Here is an 18,684-nt window from a genome sequence, read left to right on the forward strand (position 1 = left end):
GGGGCACCTGGTGCTGGCCATTGTCGGCAGACAGGATACTGGACTAGATGGACCTTTGGTCTGACCCAGTATGGCTGTTCTTATGTTCTTATGTATGCTGCCATAATATCAGTTGGAAAGACTGGGAGATAAGGTGTGACTTCATCTTAATGCAATACTCATTCTTTACTGTACCATGGTTAGCTGAGGTTTTTTGAGGTGATGGAAAAATAACACACGGTGAAAAAGAATGGCTTTGACAAAGAAGACTGTCGGAGACAATGTAAGGGCTGAGCAGAGTCAAAGTCAAACAAACATATAAGGGAAAAATGTATGGAGTTTGAGAATTATAAAGAAAGTAATAATACAAAATATATATTCACAAAGGTCAGACTTCTTACTAAGAGGTATTTTCATTGACCAAATATAATAAAAGGTCATGGAGGAAGATGATATTAAAGGTAGATAGAGATCTGACCCAACTAATAAAAACTCGATGCAAGCTACGACTACAATTAACAAACAAGCCATACAGGTATCACATGAACTTAAAAACATAGGAATTTGGATCATATGTATCTGAACAAGCAAGGTGTTCCAAAGAATAAATGTGGTTCAGGGAAAGGCTCTTGTGTTTGTCCTGGGTGGATAAAAAATACAATTTTTATATTAGAAATATTATTAGAGAGAATCAGACATCAATGTCAGAAAATATCAGAAGCAAATTTATGTACTTTGATCACATTAAGTATCAAGATGGAAATAATATTGAGAAAGTGATTATGGAAGGAATGATGGTGGTTTACCACAGCAGAGGACAACTCAGCCAGGAGATAGGTGGCTGATGTGTCTCATGTCACTACTAAGTACTGAAAGTTAGTGATGGATAATGGAGTAAAAAAAGTCTCCTATGGTATCACAGATATTCAGACATGCATTAACTGATTCATTTAGGGTGTGTCTACACCGCACAATGCGAGCATCTACACAGCAATTCTATTATTTTGAAATAACAGGCAGCTTATTTAAAAATCTGTAAACCTCATTCCACGAGGAATAATGATTATTTTGAAATAACTATTTTGGAATAGCAGTAATGAGGACGCGGCACTGCTGCTACTTCAAAATAGCTCTTCCCCCGGGCCATTCAAAGTAAGTACTCCCCTGTGGTTCTGTCTAATTCGAGGTAGCACGTCCACATTAGGAAAGCCTGCCTCAGACTAATTTTGAGGCTTCCCTGTAGTGTAGATGTGCTATTTCGAAATAAACTATTTCAGAAAAAAATCGACATAGCTTATTTTGAAAAAAGCATGCTGTGTAGATGTACCTTTACATGCTTAATCAGGGAACCCCAAAGAGTTTAGTATATTAGATCCATGTGCTATTAAACCTATTAAGGCCCAGCCTACTGAACTAGGCATAAGCCTGATAACATTCTATTCATACAAATCTAATGTGCCTCCAAGGCAAACTACATCAATTGTAGTGCAGTTTAATCCCCCCTCTCTCCATTTAGTTGTCAGCTTTATCCTTCCAGAACTACCCTGCTAACCAAAACTTGTGAAATCAATATTTGACAAGAATAATATCCATGTGATCAAGTGCAATATCACTTTCAGGGTATGTACACTACCACCTTAGTTCGAACTAGGGTGGTAATGTAGGCAACCAGAGTTGCAAATGAAGCCCAGGATTTGAATTTCCCGGGCTTCATTTGCATAAAGCCGGGCGCCGCCATATTTAAATGTCCGCTAGTGCGGACTCCGTGCCGCACGGCTACACGCGGCATGGATTAGGTAGTTCGGACTAGGCTTCCTATTCCGAACTACCGTTATTCCTTGTTTCACGGTAGTAACGGTAGTTCGGAATAGGAAGCCTAGTCCAAACTACCTAGTCCATGCCGCGTGTAGCCGCGCGGCATGGAGTCTGCACTAGCGGACATTTAAAAATGGCGGCGCCCGGCTTTATGCAAATGAAGCCTGGGAAATTCAAATCCCGGGCTTCATTTGCAACTCTGGTTGCCTACATTACCACCCTAGTTCGAACTAGGGTGGTAGTGTAGATATACCCCCTGAGGGCAGGGAATGTCATGTAGCAAACAGAATAATTAACAGAATGCTTGAGCGGTTTACATAATCAGAGGTAAAATGTGATTTGTTTGGTCCAGTACAAGGCTGGGTGGGCAATGCACAGAAAGGAAGAGAGAGGGGAAAAAAAGTTGGAGGGGAGCTTCCAATCATTAAAAAAAGTGGTGGGTAGTAGTTTAGCCATTGCTGACTAATGCTGGTGCTCCTTAAGACCCAGAAGGCAATCAGCCATATAACAACATAAAGTCAGGCTATGATTGGCTGAGAGGGTCTTGGGTCTGCAGCAAGCTCTACCTTGAGGTACTTAGGGTATGTCTACACTACCCTCCTAATTCGAACTAGGAGGGTAATGTAGGCATACCACACTTGCAAATGAAGCCCGGGATTTGAATTTCCAGGGGTTCATTTGCATGAAGCCGTCCGGCGCCATTTTTAAATGCCGGCAGTTCGAACACCATGCCGCGCGGCTACACGCGGCACGGAGTAGCTAGTTTGGATTAGGCTTCCTAATCCGAACTAGCTACTCCGTGCCGCGTATAGCCGGCCGGCTTTATGCAAATGAAGCCCAGGAAATTCAAATCCTGGGCTTCATTTGCAAGTGCGGTATGCCTACATTACCCTCCTAGTTCGAATTAGGAGGGTAGTGTAGACGTACCCTAAGGGAGGATTTCAAAACAAGATCCCAACATGCACAGAATTCCCTTGCTTTGAGATTTTTTTAAGAAAAGATAAATAGAGCATTCAAAGCAGGCTGGCAACAGTTCACACACCTTTCAAGAAATATTGAGCCTGGAATTAAGTGAGCCTGAGTCAGTTTGTCATATTGTGATCAACCCATGTGAAATAGTGACATGAGATGTGATGAAGTGCGGCAATATCAATTACGTTTAACCTGAAGCAGTGGGCTCATTCAAATGCAAAATAAACAAATGAAGAAACAAAGAAAAACCCCAGAAAGTAAAGTAATCCAGGATTGGAGTATTCAAAACTAGCTAAATTAAAACAAGGGATATCTCATATATGAACAGACATAGCCATCATGCCCAGCATGGAACAGTCACAGAACTTGACAGAAAAATTACAATGTAATTACTATTTATTTGTACTAAATTACTCCAGGCACAGTGCAGCTATAAAATCCCACAGTCAGTGTATTTTACAAATGATTCTTTCAACCTTTTCTCTAAGGTCTGCAGAGCCCTTTGCCAGCATTAGCGGTTGCTATTCCAACATTGTAATTCTTTGAAGGAGGGTACTAATAAGATTTCCTGTTTCAGGCTAGGCATGATGTCTCTCCTTCTATACGTACACAATTCCATACATAAGAACATAAGAATATAAGAATGGCCATACTGGGTCAGACCAAAGGTCCATTTAGCCCAGTATCCTGTCTACCGACAGTGGCCAGCACCATGTGCCCCAGAGAGGGTGGACCGTAGACAATGATCAAGCAATTTATCTCCTGCCATCCCTCTCCAGCCTCTGACAGACAGAGGCCAAGGACACCATTTTATCCCCTGGCTAATAGCCTTTTATGGACCTAACCTCCATGAAATTATCTAGCTTCTCTTTGAACTCTATTAAAGTTCTAGCCTTCACAGCCTCCTCTGGCAAGGAGTTCCACAGGTTGACTACACACTGTGTGAAGAAGAACTTTCTTTTATTAGTTTTAAACCTGCTCCCCATTAATTTCATTTAGTGTCCTCTAGTTCTTCTATTTAGGGAACCAATAAATAACTTTTCTTTATCGGCCCTCTCCACACCACTCATGATTTTATAGACCTCTATCATATCCCCCCTCAGTCTTCTTTTTTCTAAACTGAAAAGTCCCAGTCTCTTTAACCTCTCCTCATATGGGACCCGTTCCAAACCCCTAATCATTTTAGTTGCCCTTTTCTGAACCCTTTCCAATGCCAAAATATCTTTTTTGAGGTGAGGAGACCACATCTGTACACAGTATTCAAGATGTGGGCGGTACCATAGTTTTATACAGGGGCAGTAAGATATTCTGGGTCCTATTTTCTATCCCTTTCCTAATAATTCCTAGCATTCTATTTTCCTTTTTGACCGCCGCTGCACACTGTGTGGAAGTTTTCAGAGAACTGTCCATGATAACTCCAAGATCTCTTTCCTGATTTGTCGTAGCCAAATTAGCCCCCATTATACTGTACGTATAGTTGGGATTATTTCTCCCGATGTGCATTACTTTACACTTATCCACATTAAATTTCATTTGCCATTTTGTTGCCCAATCACTCAGTTTGGTGAGATCTTGGAGTCCCTCACTGTCTGCTTCTGTCTTGACTATCCTAAACAGTTTTGTATCATCTGCAAACTTTGCTACCTCACTGCTTACCCCTTTCTCCAGATCATTTATGAATAAGTTGAAAAGGATTGGTCCCAGGACTGACCCTTGGGGTACACCACTAGTTACCCCTCTCAATCTGAAAATTTACCATTTATTCCTACCCTTTGTTTCCTGTCTTTTAACCAGTTCTCAATCCAAGAAAGGACCTTCCCTCTTATCCCATGGCCATATAATTTACACAAGAGCCTTTGGTGAGGGACCCTAAGAAGTAATCATTACTCCAGTGATGGAAGTGATATAAGTACAAAGCTAGGTTGTCAGAGAGATTAAATGAGGAGGTATTTATCCTATTATTATTATGGCAGGTCAGGGAAACAGTAATACATAGAAAAATGTGAACAGGTGAATGGTCATAGCCAATCCAGAATAGAGGAAAACTTCTTTGCAGTGCAGATTGTTCTTGTGTTAGAAGTAGGAAGTTTCTAAAATCTTCAACTACTCTATAGGGTTAAAGGTTTTTTTAAACTATGAAAGTATCCTGTACTGGACACATTGCAGTAGGTCTGAGAGAAATGTTGACCTCGAATGGAAGAATGTTCAAATCAGTCTCAGTTTCAGTACAGCATACATCCATGAACTTCATCCATGTTAACAAAATTGGCATACATAGGATTGCACCGATGATTAAAAATGCTGAATGTACTTTCCTCCTATCAACATCCTTGTAAAGCTATGTCTAGCGTACAGCCTATGTCAGCATAATTTATATCTCTTGGAGATGGAGGAGTGTGTGTGAACACTTAAAGAATACTTGAAAGGATTTACCTTGAAAATGTAACACAACAAGCTACTACTTCAAAGAAGAATGTTAGAGAAAGTGAGACTGTGTGAGCGAAGAAGGAGATTCCATTTGTTCATATAGATAGTGGGAAATATTATTTCCTCCCACCCTCGGGATTGATATTAGTCTAACTGGCATACAGTTACCCGGGTCATTTACTTGTCTTTTGAAGACTGGTACGTTGTTACCTCTTTTCTAGTCTTCTGGAATTTCCTTGGTTATATAAGATTAATATTAGTGGCCAGAGATCTTTTCAGCCAGCTCTACTATGATTCTTATGTGTAAGTTATTAGGTCTGATTATTTAAAACTATTTATCACTAGCACATCTTGCCAGTGATGAGTGGGCTGGAAAGTACTGCACCACAGTTAACATCAGCTAACATATCATCTTACTTCTTTCCAAATACAGGACAAAAATATGTATTCAATGCCTCTGCATTTTTCTTTATCATTAACAATTTTATCATCACCATCTAGTAAGAAGCCTCTGCTAGTGGTAGCATTTATTTAGTTCTAAATATACTTTAAGATTTTTTATTGTGGTTACTTTTGGCAGCCATAGCTTTTTCCTTAATGGCTCTAGCTTCCCTTATTAGTTTTCTGCACTTTATAACTTCTTATTTATATCATCTTTTATCTATTGTCACTTTTTCCTATTTACATATTGTTTTTTTATTTGTAATTGTTGCCGTCAGTCCATTACAAAGATGCATGCTTAGCCAAAAACTCTCCTCTTGGTTGATTGCGAAGTCATGGCTTTTGGACTTTTAATAAACTGTTCTTAACAAACCCCTAATTTTTGTTTACATTTTTCTGTTTAAATTTTCTTCCTAAAGTATTTTGCTCATAATTTTTCCAAGTTTTGGTTATTTAATCATATTGAAGCATCAAATAAATACTTTGTTATTTGGGATTGCCTTCTGTTTGCCCCTATTAATGTAATTAGATTATCACCATTGTTCCCTATGAAATCATCAGCACCAAATCCAATGATTAATTTTCCCTTATCCATCACAATAAGAGCCAAAATAAAGTTCTCCTATTAGCCGTACTACCTTTTGTGGTACTACCTTTTGTGGTAGAAAATCATCAGCTATACTTTCATAAACTTTAATTCTGTAATGCTATTCTACTACTTACTTCATGGCTGCGTGATTTTCCGGAAATGCTTTTAACGGAAAAGTTTTCTGTTAAAAGCATTTTCGGAACAGAGCATCTAGATTGACACAGACGCTTTTCCATAAAAAGTGCTTTTGCGGAAAAGCGTCTGTGCCAATCTAGACACGCTTTTCCGCAAAAAAGCCCCGATGGCCATTTTTGTGATCAGGGCTTTTTTGCGCAAAACAAATCTGAGCTGTCTACACTGGCCCTTTTGTGCAAAAGCTTTGCGCAAAAGGGACTTTTGCCTGAACGGGAGCAGAATAGTATTTCCGCAAGAAGCACTGATTTCTTACAGTATGAAGTCAGTGCTTTTGTGGAAATTCAAGTGGCCAGTGTAGACAGCTGGCAAGTTTTTCCGGAAAAGCGACCGATGAGTCTCAATCATATGTCTCCCAAACTGGCTAAGGATCAGGACTTTAGTATGGTGCAGTGTGTAAGATTCATTGCTGATACTTTCAGTTAAGAATACACATGCCAGAAAGGAAGGAAAAGGACATATTAGTCTAAAATGAGAAAATTCTTGATAAAGGGTATATTTTCTGGCAGATTTCACATGACCCAGAGTCAAAATACATATTACTCACTGCTACTAAAACACCTGCAAGCAGGCAGCTGAGTAATCTTACTGGTCAATTTCCCAAACAATACTTTAGTGGTCAACCTATAGTTAACCCAAAATGATTGCCTGCAATAAGATAAAGTATTTGTTTCATAGATGAAAAAGAAAATACAGAACCATGAGGAAGACCGTAATGTCATTCTTGTTGTTACATATCAAGTGTCCTATTGAGGGAGTATTAAACATGTGCTTTACGAGGCTCAGGAGTCCCACTGAAGTCACTATGACTATTCACTTACTTAAAATAAGGCTCTTCCCAGGAGTAACAGAAGACACACACTCAGGGACTTTGCTGAACTGGGACTTAAATCTGCAACATATCTTAAAATGGTTTCTAGAACAAACATTGAAGAGCTATGCTGTATAGACTTAGCCACAAATATTGGCCAAATGCTGTTTTAAAAAACCCACAGCATAGCATTCCAGTAGAATAATCTTTTATGCCAATGTTTTTCTTTGCTCTAAGTAACTGTAAAGCATTGTGCAGCAGGCAGGTATACATTTCAAAATGACTCTAAACCCCCAAGGGTTTTCAAAACAAAACCTGCCAACATTTACAACAAATATTATCGGCAATGAAGAGTTTTTGATCAGCATCAGCTCTAATCGTTAGAATCACTGCCATTTCAATTTGTAATGCCAGCTGGCCTATCTGCCAGAGTGTTTAATAGTAAAGATGGGCTAATCTGCTGGCTCTCTATCTGTGAAGCTGGAGGAATTTTTGCTTAATCAAAAATTATTTATATAGAGCCATGTGTGCAAAGTACTTTAACAAGCCAACTGAAAACATCCATTGATCTATGCTTTCAATTAAAAACCAAATTTAATTTATAACAATATCCAGTATCACCTTCACTTTGACCTGATGCTGCAGAGAGGTTTCTTATACTGTTATTTTTTTCACTAGTATTGTATTTACTAATGTATCATAACGTTGAACTTAATGCTCCTCAAAGATGTTTGGTTGATAGTCTTCCAGACTGAATTCCTCTATTCAGGAAAAAATCAGCATGGAAAGCCTTAGCTTTTAAACAACAACCCTCCAGTGTATCGCAATTGTGACCTTGAAGGATAACTTCAAGTGAAATAAAGTAACTCTGTACTTTCTCTCCCCCTCCCCCTATTCTTAGTCCCTCTATTGAGGAGGGTAATAAGGACAGCTATGTGGCATTGTTGTTGTGTGTGTGTTGAGGTCATATCTTCACCAGGCTATGAATACCAATTCATTTCAGATACCATAAACCCCTAACTAGTTATTAGATGATGATGGAATGATGACTTTCAGTCACTCAATTGGATTTAAAGCAGTGATTTAGATGTTGTGGGATTCTGTGAATCACAAACCAGGAGGCTGTGGATGAAATAAGCTTTTTGGCACATTAACCCTATTTGTCTTTTAGAAAAAGCCCCAATAATCTAACAGAGCACATAAAAACCTTGGGAGAGTTGTGATTTCTGATTTCTTTTACCAGAGGACTCTATGGAGTAACAGTACATAATGGTAATGAGCAGAGGTGAAATGGATCAGCACTGTGTACTGGTAAAAACGTACAGTGGCATACCAGTGAGAAAGTGTCCAAATCATTCAGTACTGGCATACTTCTGCCTCTGCTTCCCCCACCCCTCAATTCAACCCTGTTTTCCACTGGTGCTACCCAGTAACCTGGTCCTGAGGAACAGTCCAGCTCACTGTACTATCTGCTCTGGGAGGAGACTAACACCGATGCAGCCCTGCTTGGCTGGTACTGCATTGAAATGCTTCCTGCTGGCGCCAAACCATGGTAGGGTGAGGCACTGGGTGCTTAGGAGCAGCTCCCTCCATATGCCAAAGGACCGTGAGAGAGTGAATCCCAGCTCACACCTTTATTCTTGCAGGGTGTGAGGTGGCTGGGCACACAGCCTGTCCCCCATGGGAAGAGGGTCTCAGGGTGCTTGGAGACAGATGGTCTGTGGCCTAGGCTGAGTTACAGGCATCACTCACTATCTGCAACCCACCACCTTGAAAAGGGTGGTGTCTAGCCTGAGCCCCCATCCACAGCCTTGAGTCCAGCTCCTCCAAGGAAAGGCTGAGTGGAGGGAGATCACTGGGCTCAACTGCTGCCTGAGTCCCATATGGGGACTGCTCTGGCTTTGGACCTGCTTGGCAGCGTAACCTTAACCTTGTGTTTATACAAGGAGGAGGAGAAGTAGCAGGTCTCCTGGTTGCTTGATTCCCCTGCTCCCCAGATTTTTGTTTGCCTTGCTCTGTCTGCCTGGTGCACTAACTGGAGAGCAAGCTTGGGACTTGCCCCAGTTCCCCTGCCCACCTAGTGTTCCAGCTCCCTTAAATTGGAGGAGATATGAAAAATCTGACTGTGACTTCAGGCTTTTATTCCAGTGTTAAAATTTTATTCTAGGTTATTGGTAATAATGTCTTTAATTTCTGTATCAAAGTCATGCAAAGGGATCCACGAAGTTAAGTGTGTAGGAGTGAAGGTGGGTTGCAAGATGACCTTATTGGAAATAAATTGAATTAACTTTCACTTTGGGTAATGAATAAGGTAATTACTACTGGAACACACCTACAGGCTTCTATCTTCCAAATAAATAATCAGTACATATTCTACTTTAGGAGGTATGATATTGGTGAGATTGGTTCTCTAAGCTACACACTGCTCTTTGCCTAATTTTCTCTTCCTGGCTACTGAAATAGTTAGAGCTACTCCAAGGCCCAGTAGTGCCTCACAGTTTTTATTATTTGCACGCTTGCTCTAGTTTTCTAAAACAATTCTGGGGCTGCTTGCTCCTCCTCCCAGGGGAAGTGTCCGTTTTCAGGTGACATAGACTTCCTGTTTCATCTAACAGAGAATAAGTATCCACAATTATTGCTCTGAGGAACACAAGTTTCTCCATCAGCTTCCTTGGTAGGTATACAGGACACATCCAGCGATAAGATAGTACAGCCTTCTATTCACATAAATTAAATGGTAGTATTCCAGCTCTACTTGGTGGGGTGCCGGGAGGTTTAGCAAGATGATTATATTAGTTGTTGTTTCTATCTAAGAGGATTAGCTTTTTAAATGAAAGTGATATCTTGTATGCTCTAGTGCCTGCAGATCACAGTTCCCAACATTGTAATATTTAAAAACTGGACACTCCAGCAGGAATGCCGGATCCTCCACCATGCAACCTCTTCCTCTGAGACCCTTCCTCTGCCTCAACTCTTCCTCTGAGGATCTGCTCCTGCCCCACCTTTTTCCCAAGGCCTCACCCATTATTCGTTTCTCTTTCTTGCTGCCCCAACACTTGCACATCTCTCCACTCCTCCCCTCTGTCCAGTCAAAGGAGGTACTTACCTGTGTAGCTGGGGCTCAGAGCTACAGCCACCTGACAAAGGTAGGAGATGGCCCCATTTGAGTAGAGTCTGGTGTGGGTAATAACCCAGCATCTCTCTGACTTCTCCATACACAGTAACCAGACTTTGTGTGTCTGGTCTTCAGAGATGAACAAACACTGTCAGGTCCCCTTTTTGAATGCATTTTCCAGTCAAAAACCAGATGCCTGGCAACACCTACTACAGCTACTGCCTGGTGTCTAAATGAAAAAAGAATATTTTTAAGGAGATGGAGTTGGTTTTCTCATGAATCATTTGGCACAGCAAGCCAGCTTATATTGCCCGTATCGCATATGCCCAACCAGATTGGTCCCCTTCCTCAGATGGGCTTAGAACTCTGAGAATACCTCAAAAGAGAAATCACGATTATTTAGTAAATTGAAAGCTTTGAATTCGAAATGACAATCACAAATCCTTTCATTTCCTTTTCACTAACACTCCATTGTGAGGCAACCCTTCCTCTCCTGCAGACGCTTCGCATGAAGTGCTCTAAGTGTTCATGCCCCTCTGTTGCACTTTCATGCCCATTCCTGTGCCTGCAGTACTTTGGCCTGTGTCTTGGTATCTACCTCTTCCACCACACAGATAAGAGCACTGCTCAATCACAATGCCCACGATGAGGCACAAATGGTATTTGTGGCTGCACCTAGGCAGAGCTTCTTGTTCATAAAGATGCCTGAAGTTGGCTGCCCTAGGCCCTTTGCTTTTGGGGGCCCTGCGGTGGCTGTCCCAACCATCCCGGGGACCAGAAGGCCTGGGCGATTAAGAGGGTTTGGCATGGCAGCAGCAGAGATTGCCTCCCCCCACTACTCACCATGAAGGTGGTGGGAGCCAGAGCAGCCTATTCCATTCTACCCTGTTGTCATCTCCTGGCCTGCTGCACATAGCTTCTCAGCAGCGGTGGAAAGCAAGTACTCTACCCTAAGGTGGTATGTGTGAGCATGGCATAGGAAGGGGTGGAGTAGAAGAGGGGCAGGGCCTGCAGCAGGGGGTGTTGTCCCAGGCTCTGCACTTGGGAAACTGGGGGGCACTGCCCGAGGCCCTGTGCCCCCCTCAGAATGGTCCTCCACCTGGAGATGCTGTGGGGCGGTGGGTAATGAGACGTTGTTGTAATGTGTGGTACAGGGCTACCATCTTTTGAACAGAGGTGTGAATTGGGGCCCCAGCACCTTGTAGTGCCTGTTGTCGAGATGGCACAACAAGGTACTCATCATGGAGTCCCTCACCATCGGAATGGGAGCCTCCTTCTTCATGGCAATGGCAAGCAGCCACATCTGACTGCCTTGTCACCGCTGCCACATCTGACTGCCTTGTCACCGCTGCCACATCTGACTGCCTTGTCACTGCTGCCAAACATTTCAAAGCACTGGTGCAACTCTGACTACTGTGAGGGAATGCACACACTTCCTCCTTCCACCTTGTCTTCTTACCTTCACAATCACACCTTACTTCTGCTCATCCCCCTAGACCTAGTCCTATCGGTGCATGTATGTATTAATTTCTTTCTTGTTTTGGCCATGCATCAGTGAGCTGTCCAACTTTCACCCAGACCAATTGGCAGTGAGCATGGATACAATGAAAATTGAATTCAAAATGGGCAGTTCTTGGACTTTCTGATCTGTGTGGAAAACTTCAATATGCTTCATTTTGGGTAAGTCAAAATCTTTCACTTAGAAAAAAGTTGTTTCTACCTTTTCAAATCGAACTATTTCAGACTGTTTTGGTCTGTGAAATATTTGGATACTGCCTTATTTTATCTCAATTTGGAATGAAAACAAATGTCAAAATACTGGAATTTCCTGTGGGAGGAACAAAAAAATCTTTGCTGTGTGCGCTTTGTTCAGGTATTACTCAAAACTCATATAAACATTTAGACAACATGTAATTTAATTAGTAATACAAAGTGTTAGTCTTCCCTATAGTGAAACTGATGTACAAAATATTAGTAATTACAATAGATTTCAGTATGTTTGGAAACTATGGTGTGGGAATGCAATGCCATATATTTCATGCTAACATGGAGCTATAACCAGTATGGTTTGTCTTGTTATCTTTTGTTTTACATGAGAGATTTACTGCTTATACTATCAAGAATAGGATCTTTAATGTATATTTAGAAGTAATTCCTGCAATGGAGTATGGTGAGTACAGGATCTCTTCTGTGAAGCTCCAGAATTCTACTCCCAAAGTAGATGATTTTCAAGTGAGATCATAAGGATATTATCTGTAATACACCTAGCTCTTATATAGCTATTTTCATCTATAAATCTCACAACACTTAAGTTCCTCTTCTCACATTCTTTTAGTCTATGTTTACATTTCAAACTAGGGGTGGGATTGTTCCTGTTCATCTGTGCATTAACTCTATTCAAAATAGCCATGTAGCTGCAGCAGCACAAGGGCTGGTTAGCAGTGAAAGCTTGGCTGAGTCGAACTGAATACAAGTTTGCCTGAAACTGGTCACTATGCACTTAAAGTGGTTCAATTGTGCCTTCACTGCCCCTTCCTGTGTTAGGTGGCAATACTGCTATTTATTCTCTCGCAAGTTGCACGAGAGCATAGCAATCACACCCTTATCTCTCAGTGTAGCTGTAGCCTTAAGAGCAGGTAAACATTAATTCTATACGCTGGGCATGGGACTTTTGCTCATAGTAAAAGATCTTCCAGAAAGATGAAGAAAATTCATATTTTTTTCCAGGTGGAGTCTGTCCAGTCCAGAGAATATGCAAACGAGTGTTAGGCTTGTCAGCTTGCCTGACTTTGATTAAACTTCCTTCAACTGATGTTGCACCATAAAGATTCTGGGAAATGAAATACTTACAAATTATTATTATAAGTAATGCTATTTCATGAAAAAAAATTCAGGGCTTGCACTGCAGCAGAAAAAAGAAGCTATCTTTTGCCATAATAGGTACAAGCATTTTCAGTGTTCTGGATTTCTGAATTAATATTTTGGTAGCTATTGATTTGTGAAACTAATGATGGTCTATATACACTATTATATATACATACATTGTTATAATGTTTCACACACACACAATGCACATGCACACACACAACAATACCATATAAACAATCAAAGTCATTAAATTTCAGCTGCATCCGTTTTGATAAAGGCTTTTAACAGCCTCAGTATGGCAATAGTCTGCAATCTGGCTGATAAATATGCAGCAAATAACAAATTAATATGTGCTGGCCCCCGTCAACAACAGAGACAAATGTTATTATAATGTTTTGGACTCTACTCAGTTTTGTCTGTCTGGGGAAAGGCTGATGTAAATGGCATGTGGAACTGCAATACAGAGGTATAAACTGCCCTCTATGTGAAGACAGTGTGAGCTACATCATGCACAAGAGAAAAAGTGGGATGTTATAAGGTTTACGGTGAAATGGATTTTATTAAGCTGCCAAATCTATTAAACTGCTTAAATATAAAAAAGAGTGTGCTATTGAAATCTCAGTAGGACTTCTGTTCACATAGACCAAGGATTTTTTTTCCAGTGGATAATGTACTTGCACATATTAAGTGTATTGACTTACTTCATTTTTCATCTTTTAGGGAGGAGGGATTAGAATCTACAATAACTTTTCATATTAATCACAGAGGCTAATTTACAAATAAAAAATTACAATAAATATGACTAGATAATTCCATCTGTCACTTTACTGATTTACCATACACTATTATGACTTATTTGTAAACATAGGTTTATGAAAAATTGAGTAAGTAATAGTACTTTTTCCATATTCAGACCACCTATATTCATTAATTTTTATATTAGTTGGAAAATGTTTTTGGTTTACTTTTATTTATTTATTTTACTTTTTGGTCTCCTCGAAATATAACCTTTTCAGCAATTTTGACCTTTTACTTCGGGATTTTATTTTATTTTATTTTATTTTATTTTATTTTATTTTATTTTATTTTATTGCAAAATAAATCAAAGCCAGACATTTATGGCTGTGAACTAAAATATTCTGGCAAAAAAACAGTATTTCAAAACAATTTTTTTCTGTCATAGTGCCTCATGGGAGTTGGAGTTCTGATATTTCAATTCCCCATTGTTTCCAAGTCCTTGTTCCTGTTATCAGCCAGATGCCTTAGCATCATTTAAGATTCAGCAGCTGAGTCATTGGGGTGCACCATGGGAGTTGTAGTCCAGCTGGACAAACTAACTCACAAAGAAGAATGGGGATATGAGAAACCTGAACTTCAACTTTGGCATTGTGGCAGCATTCTTTTAAATATTTTCACCAAAACAAAATTATTTACTCAAAAGCCATGTTTTCTATCAAAACCAGATTTAATGGAGAATTTTTTAACACTCTTACTACAGGACATCCACACTATAAGTCCAAGATGCGTTCCAAAAAACTTGGATTTATAGCAAAAAACTTAAAGCAGGGGATTTTTTTCCCGTCTCTGACTTCCATTTGCACAATTTTTTTTCATGACATAAGAGTTGGGAATGGGAGGACTTATAATGCATCAATTCCTACACCCATCAATGACTTTAGTGCAGAGTGAATGTATACTGGGGTGACTTATAGCAGGGTCACCCTGTCCTTTATTTTGTCTTAGACCATAACGCTTCTAGATGTTATTTCAGAGATCACTTAGGTTTGTGTGAAAAATTTGGCAACTGGGAACGTGAACAGCTGGGACCAATAGGAAGTTCATTTTAGATAAAAAAGCAATGTTTGTGCATATCAACACTTGTGAGGGACATAAAACCTACCACTGAGTTTAACATCATCACCCTAAATATTCAGTGATGAAACATCTGGATCATATCTGCTGTGAAATCCAATATTAAAAATGGCCTGTGGCTTAAACTATAACACAAATGAAATGAGGTCTAAAAATTCTTCAAAAAATATAGCAGAATTTAGAATGCAAATAGAGAGCTTATTTTACCTCTGTGTTTGGTACTGAATCATAGAATCATAGAACCATAGAGCTGGAAGAGACCTCAGAAGGTCATCAAGTCCAGCCCCCTGCTCTAGGCAGGACCAATCCCAACTAAATCAACCCAGCCAGGGCTTTGTCAAGCCGAGACTTAAACACCTCTAGGGATGGAGACTCCACTACTTCCCAGTGCTTCACCACCTTCCTAGTGAAATAGTTTTTCCTAATATCCAACCTGGACCTCTCCCACCACAACTTGAGACCATTGCTCCTTGTTCTACCATCCGTCTCTACTGAGAACAGCCTCTCTCCATCCTCTTTGGAACCTCCCTTCAGGAAGTTGAAGGCTGCTATCAAATCCCCCCTCACTCTTCGCTTCTGCAGACTAAACAGACCCAAGTCCCTCAGCCTCTCCTCATAAGTCATATGCTCCAGCCCCCTAATCATTTTGGTTGCCTTCCGCTGGACCCTCTCCAATGCGTACTGGTATGGCTGCTGCTGGGATAGTGTCCAACTCTGATGCCCATAAATCAAAGATGTTCATACGTTCGAGAGGGTTCATTGAAGAGCTGTGAAAATGATTAAAGGATCTGAACCTATGCCTTACAGTGATAGACTCAAGGAGTTCCATATATTTATTTTTTTTAAAGAAAAGGATATTGAGTGACTAACAAATCATAAAGACCTAACAGGGAAACAAATATTTCAAAATGTTCTTCAGTCTAGGAAATTTTAACAAATTGAAAAGGCATGGAGGAAATAACTTTGTTAACATCACAAATGTTATCTGAAATATTTTAAATGAATGGTTGATTATTGCTTATAGTCTGTGTGATGTGGAAAGTATGTATAAAATATCTAAATCATATAAAAATGGACAAACACAAAGTAAGTTATGTAAAAAATGAGCAGAAGATACAATGAAAGGAGAATGAGGAGAGAGTGACATCAAGGACAAACCAGTGTTCCCGAGGGTTATTTTATCCAGATGACTTATTTCACGAGGAAGTGTGACTTGATTGACCAATGCCAAATATTTATGGACTACTAAGGCTTATTTATTTTAGTGAAAACCACAATTCAGTTAAAAATAATCAAAAGTCTATAAATGCGGAAGATGTTTAACATATTTACATATTATTAACATGATTAACATATTTACTCCACATGCATCCACCATCCATTCTAATTGGGTCAAGTAGAGTACTGTAATAGTAAACTTTCAAATTCACAGAGAACATTTTCCTTCAGATTCTACTAAAAAGCTTCATTCATGAAGGCCTCTGATTAACAACAATGACAACAATAAAAGACAATTTGTGCTTCTGAAAAAAGAAACAACTTCTAAAATTCTCACAGCAGCTTTCAGGAAAATGAATAAAGAATAGAAAAATAAAAATAAAAGATAAAATCTTATTATGATTTTCCATGAACAAAAAAGGAGCCATATATATTTGTTTCAATGACTTTTAATATAAAACAAAAAAACCCAGTCTCAAGAAAGAACCAAAAAAAGTGTCTAGGCAGGAATCCAAGAGGCAATGTAATTCTGCTAATGTGTGGCATCAAATCTTCCTCACAAAATGTCAGCCTGACAAATTTCTTGGAAATTTAAAAACAAAGTAATAAAAGCAAAACACCATTATACTTCAATCCTTTTCCAATAGAAGTACTTAGTGTTGTTGAAACTTCCAGCCTTTCAAACCAAATCAATGCAGAATATAATATTAAAAAGACTAAACAATAAATCCATGTAATCTTGTTACCCAGCATCATAGGATCACTCCATGCTAGTCTTTCTGACTGCTATGCTATCAGCCATTTATATTTATCTTATCACTTGCAAAAATCTCAAAATATAATAAAGACTTCTGAAAAATCTTAATTCAGAAACGCTTGGAAAAAATGAAAGATGATAGTCTGAATAAATTATAAATTTATTAGGCAAGATTCTTTGGTATGACTAAAATGCAGTATGTATGCATTTTACACTGGTGTTTCCTGCAAACTGAGTGCACGGGCAGTGACTCAGGAAAGATTCAAATGTTGTTCTGCTGATTAGTAGAGTGCCCATAGTTCCCATAGACCGCAGTACGTGTTTATACCGGTGATGCACATCTGCACATGCTTTGGTGCATATAACAAACTTTATTCCACACATAGATGGAAATAGAGCAGCGTTTCACGGGCTTGTGCCACTTTTTTTGACTAAAGGCTTTAGTCACAGATCCTCATGACTCTCATTGTCTCCAATACACCTTTTTCAGACAAGGCGCCCTTTGAAAAACAGAGTAAGAGGGAGTATTGGATTTCAGGTCTCCTTTCAGGGCTCCCTAAATTCTATCACTAGTCTATATGGGTATGTCTACACTACCACCCTAGTTCGAACTAGGATGGTTAATGTAGTCATACGAACTTGCAAATGAAGCCCAGGATTTGAATTTCCCGGGCTTCATTTGCATAAAGCCGGGCACCGCCATTTTTAAATGTCCGCTAGTGCGGACTCCATGCCGCGCGGCTACACGTGGCATGAACTAGATAGTTCGGACTAGGCTTCCTATTCAGAACTATCTGTACGCTTCGTTCTGGAATAGGAAGCCTAGTCTGAACTATCTAGTTCGTGCCGCGTGTAGGGATTAGGTAGGGATCTAGTTCGTGCCGCGTGTAGGGATTAGTACACGCGGCAGGGATTAGGTAGTTCGGACTAGGCTTCCTATTCCGAACTACCGTTACTCCTTGTTTCACGGTAGTAACCTTCCTCCAACCTGACAGTTCACCTTTCAGTATTTCCAGGATCTTACATACTACAGATGTCAAACTAACAGGTCTATAGTTACCCGGGTCGCTTTTTTTCCCTTTCTTAAAAATCAGAACTATATTAGCAATTCTCCAGTCAAATGGTACAGCCCCTGGGTATGTCTACACTACCACCCTAGTTCGAACTAGGGTGGTAATGTAGGCAACCGGAGTTGCAAATGAAGCCCAGGATTTGAATTTCCCAGGCTTCATTTGCATCTTGCTGTGCGCCGCCATTTTTAAATGTCCGCAAGTGCGGACTCCGTGCCCACGGCTACACGTGGCACGAACTAGATAGTTCGGACTAGGCTTCCTATTCGGAACTATCTGTACGCCTCGTTCTGGAATAGGAAGCCTAGTCTGAACTATCTAGTTCGTGCCGCGTGTAGCCGCAGGCACGGAGTCCGCACTTGCGGACATTTAAAAATGGCGGCGCCCGGCAAGATGCAAATGAAGCCCGGGACATTCAAATCCCGGGCTTCATTTGCAAGTTCGTATGACTACATTAACCACCCTAGTTCGAACTAGGGTGGTAGTGTAGACATACCCTATGTGATTGAACTTTGTACTAAGTTACGGCAGCTTACTGTGTATTCTAAATCACGCTGT

At 40.1% G+C, this 18,684-nt stretch overlaps 1 long non-coding RNA gene across 1 annotated transcript in view; it reads left to right on the top strand.

Moving 5' to 3' along the window:
- Positions 1 to 18,684, top strand: part of LOC112547101 (uncharacterized) — a 52,709-nt gene that overhangs the window by 12,956 nt on the left and 21,069 nt on the right. The window contains exon 2 of the long non-coding RNA XR_012901444.1: positions 11,897 to 12,021. This is a non-coding gene — a long non-coding RNA (uncharacterized LOC112547101). The remainder of the gene's footprint in view (positions 1 to 11,896; positions 12,022 to 18,684) is intronic.

This window comes from Pelodiscus sinensis, chromosome 1 (genome assembly GCF_049634645.1).
Source record: "Pelodiscus sinensis isolate JC-2024 chromosome 1, ASM4963464v1, whole genome shotgun sequence".
Classification (NCBI taxonomy): Eukaryota; Metazoa; Chordata; order Testudines; family Trionychidae; genus Pelodiscus; species Pelodiscus sinensis.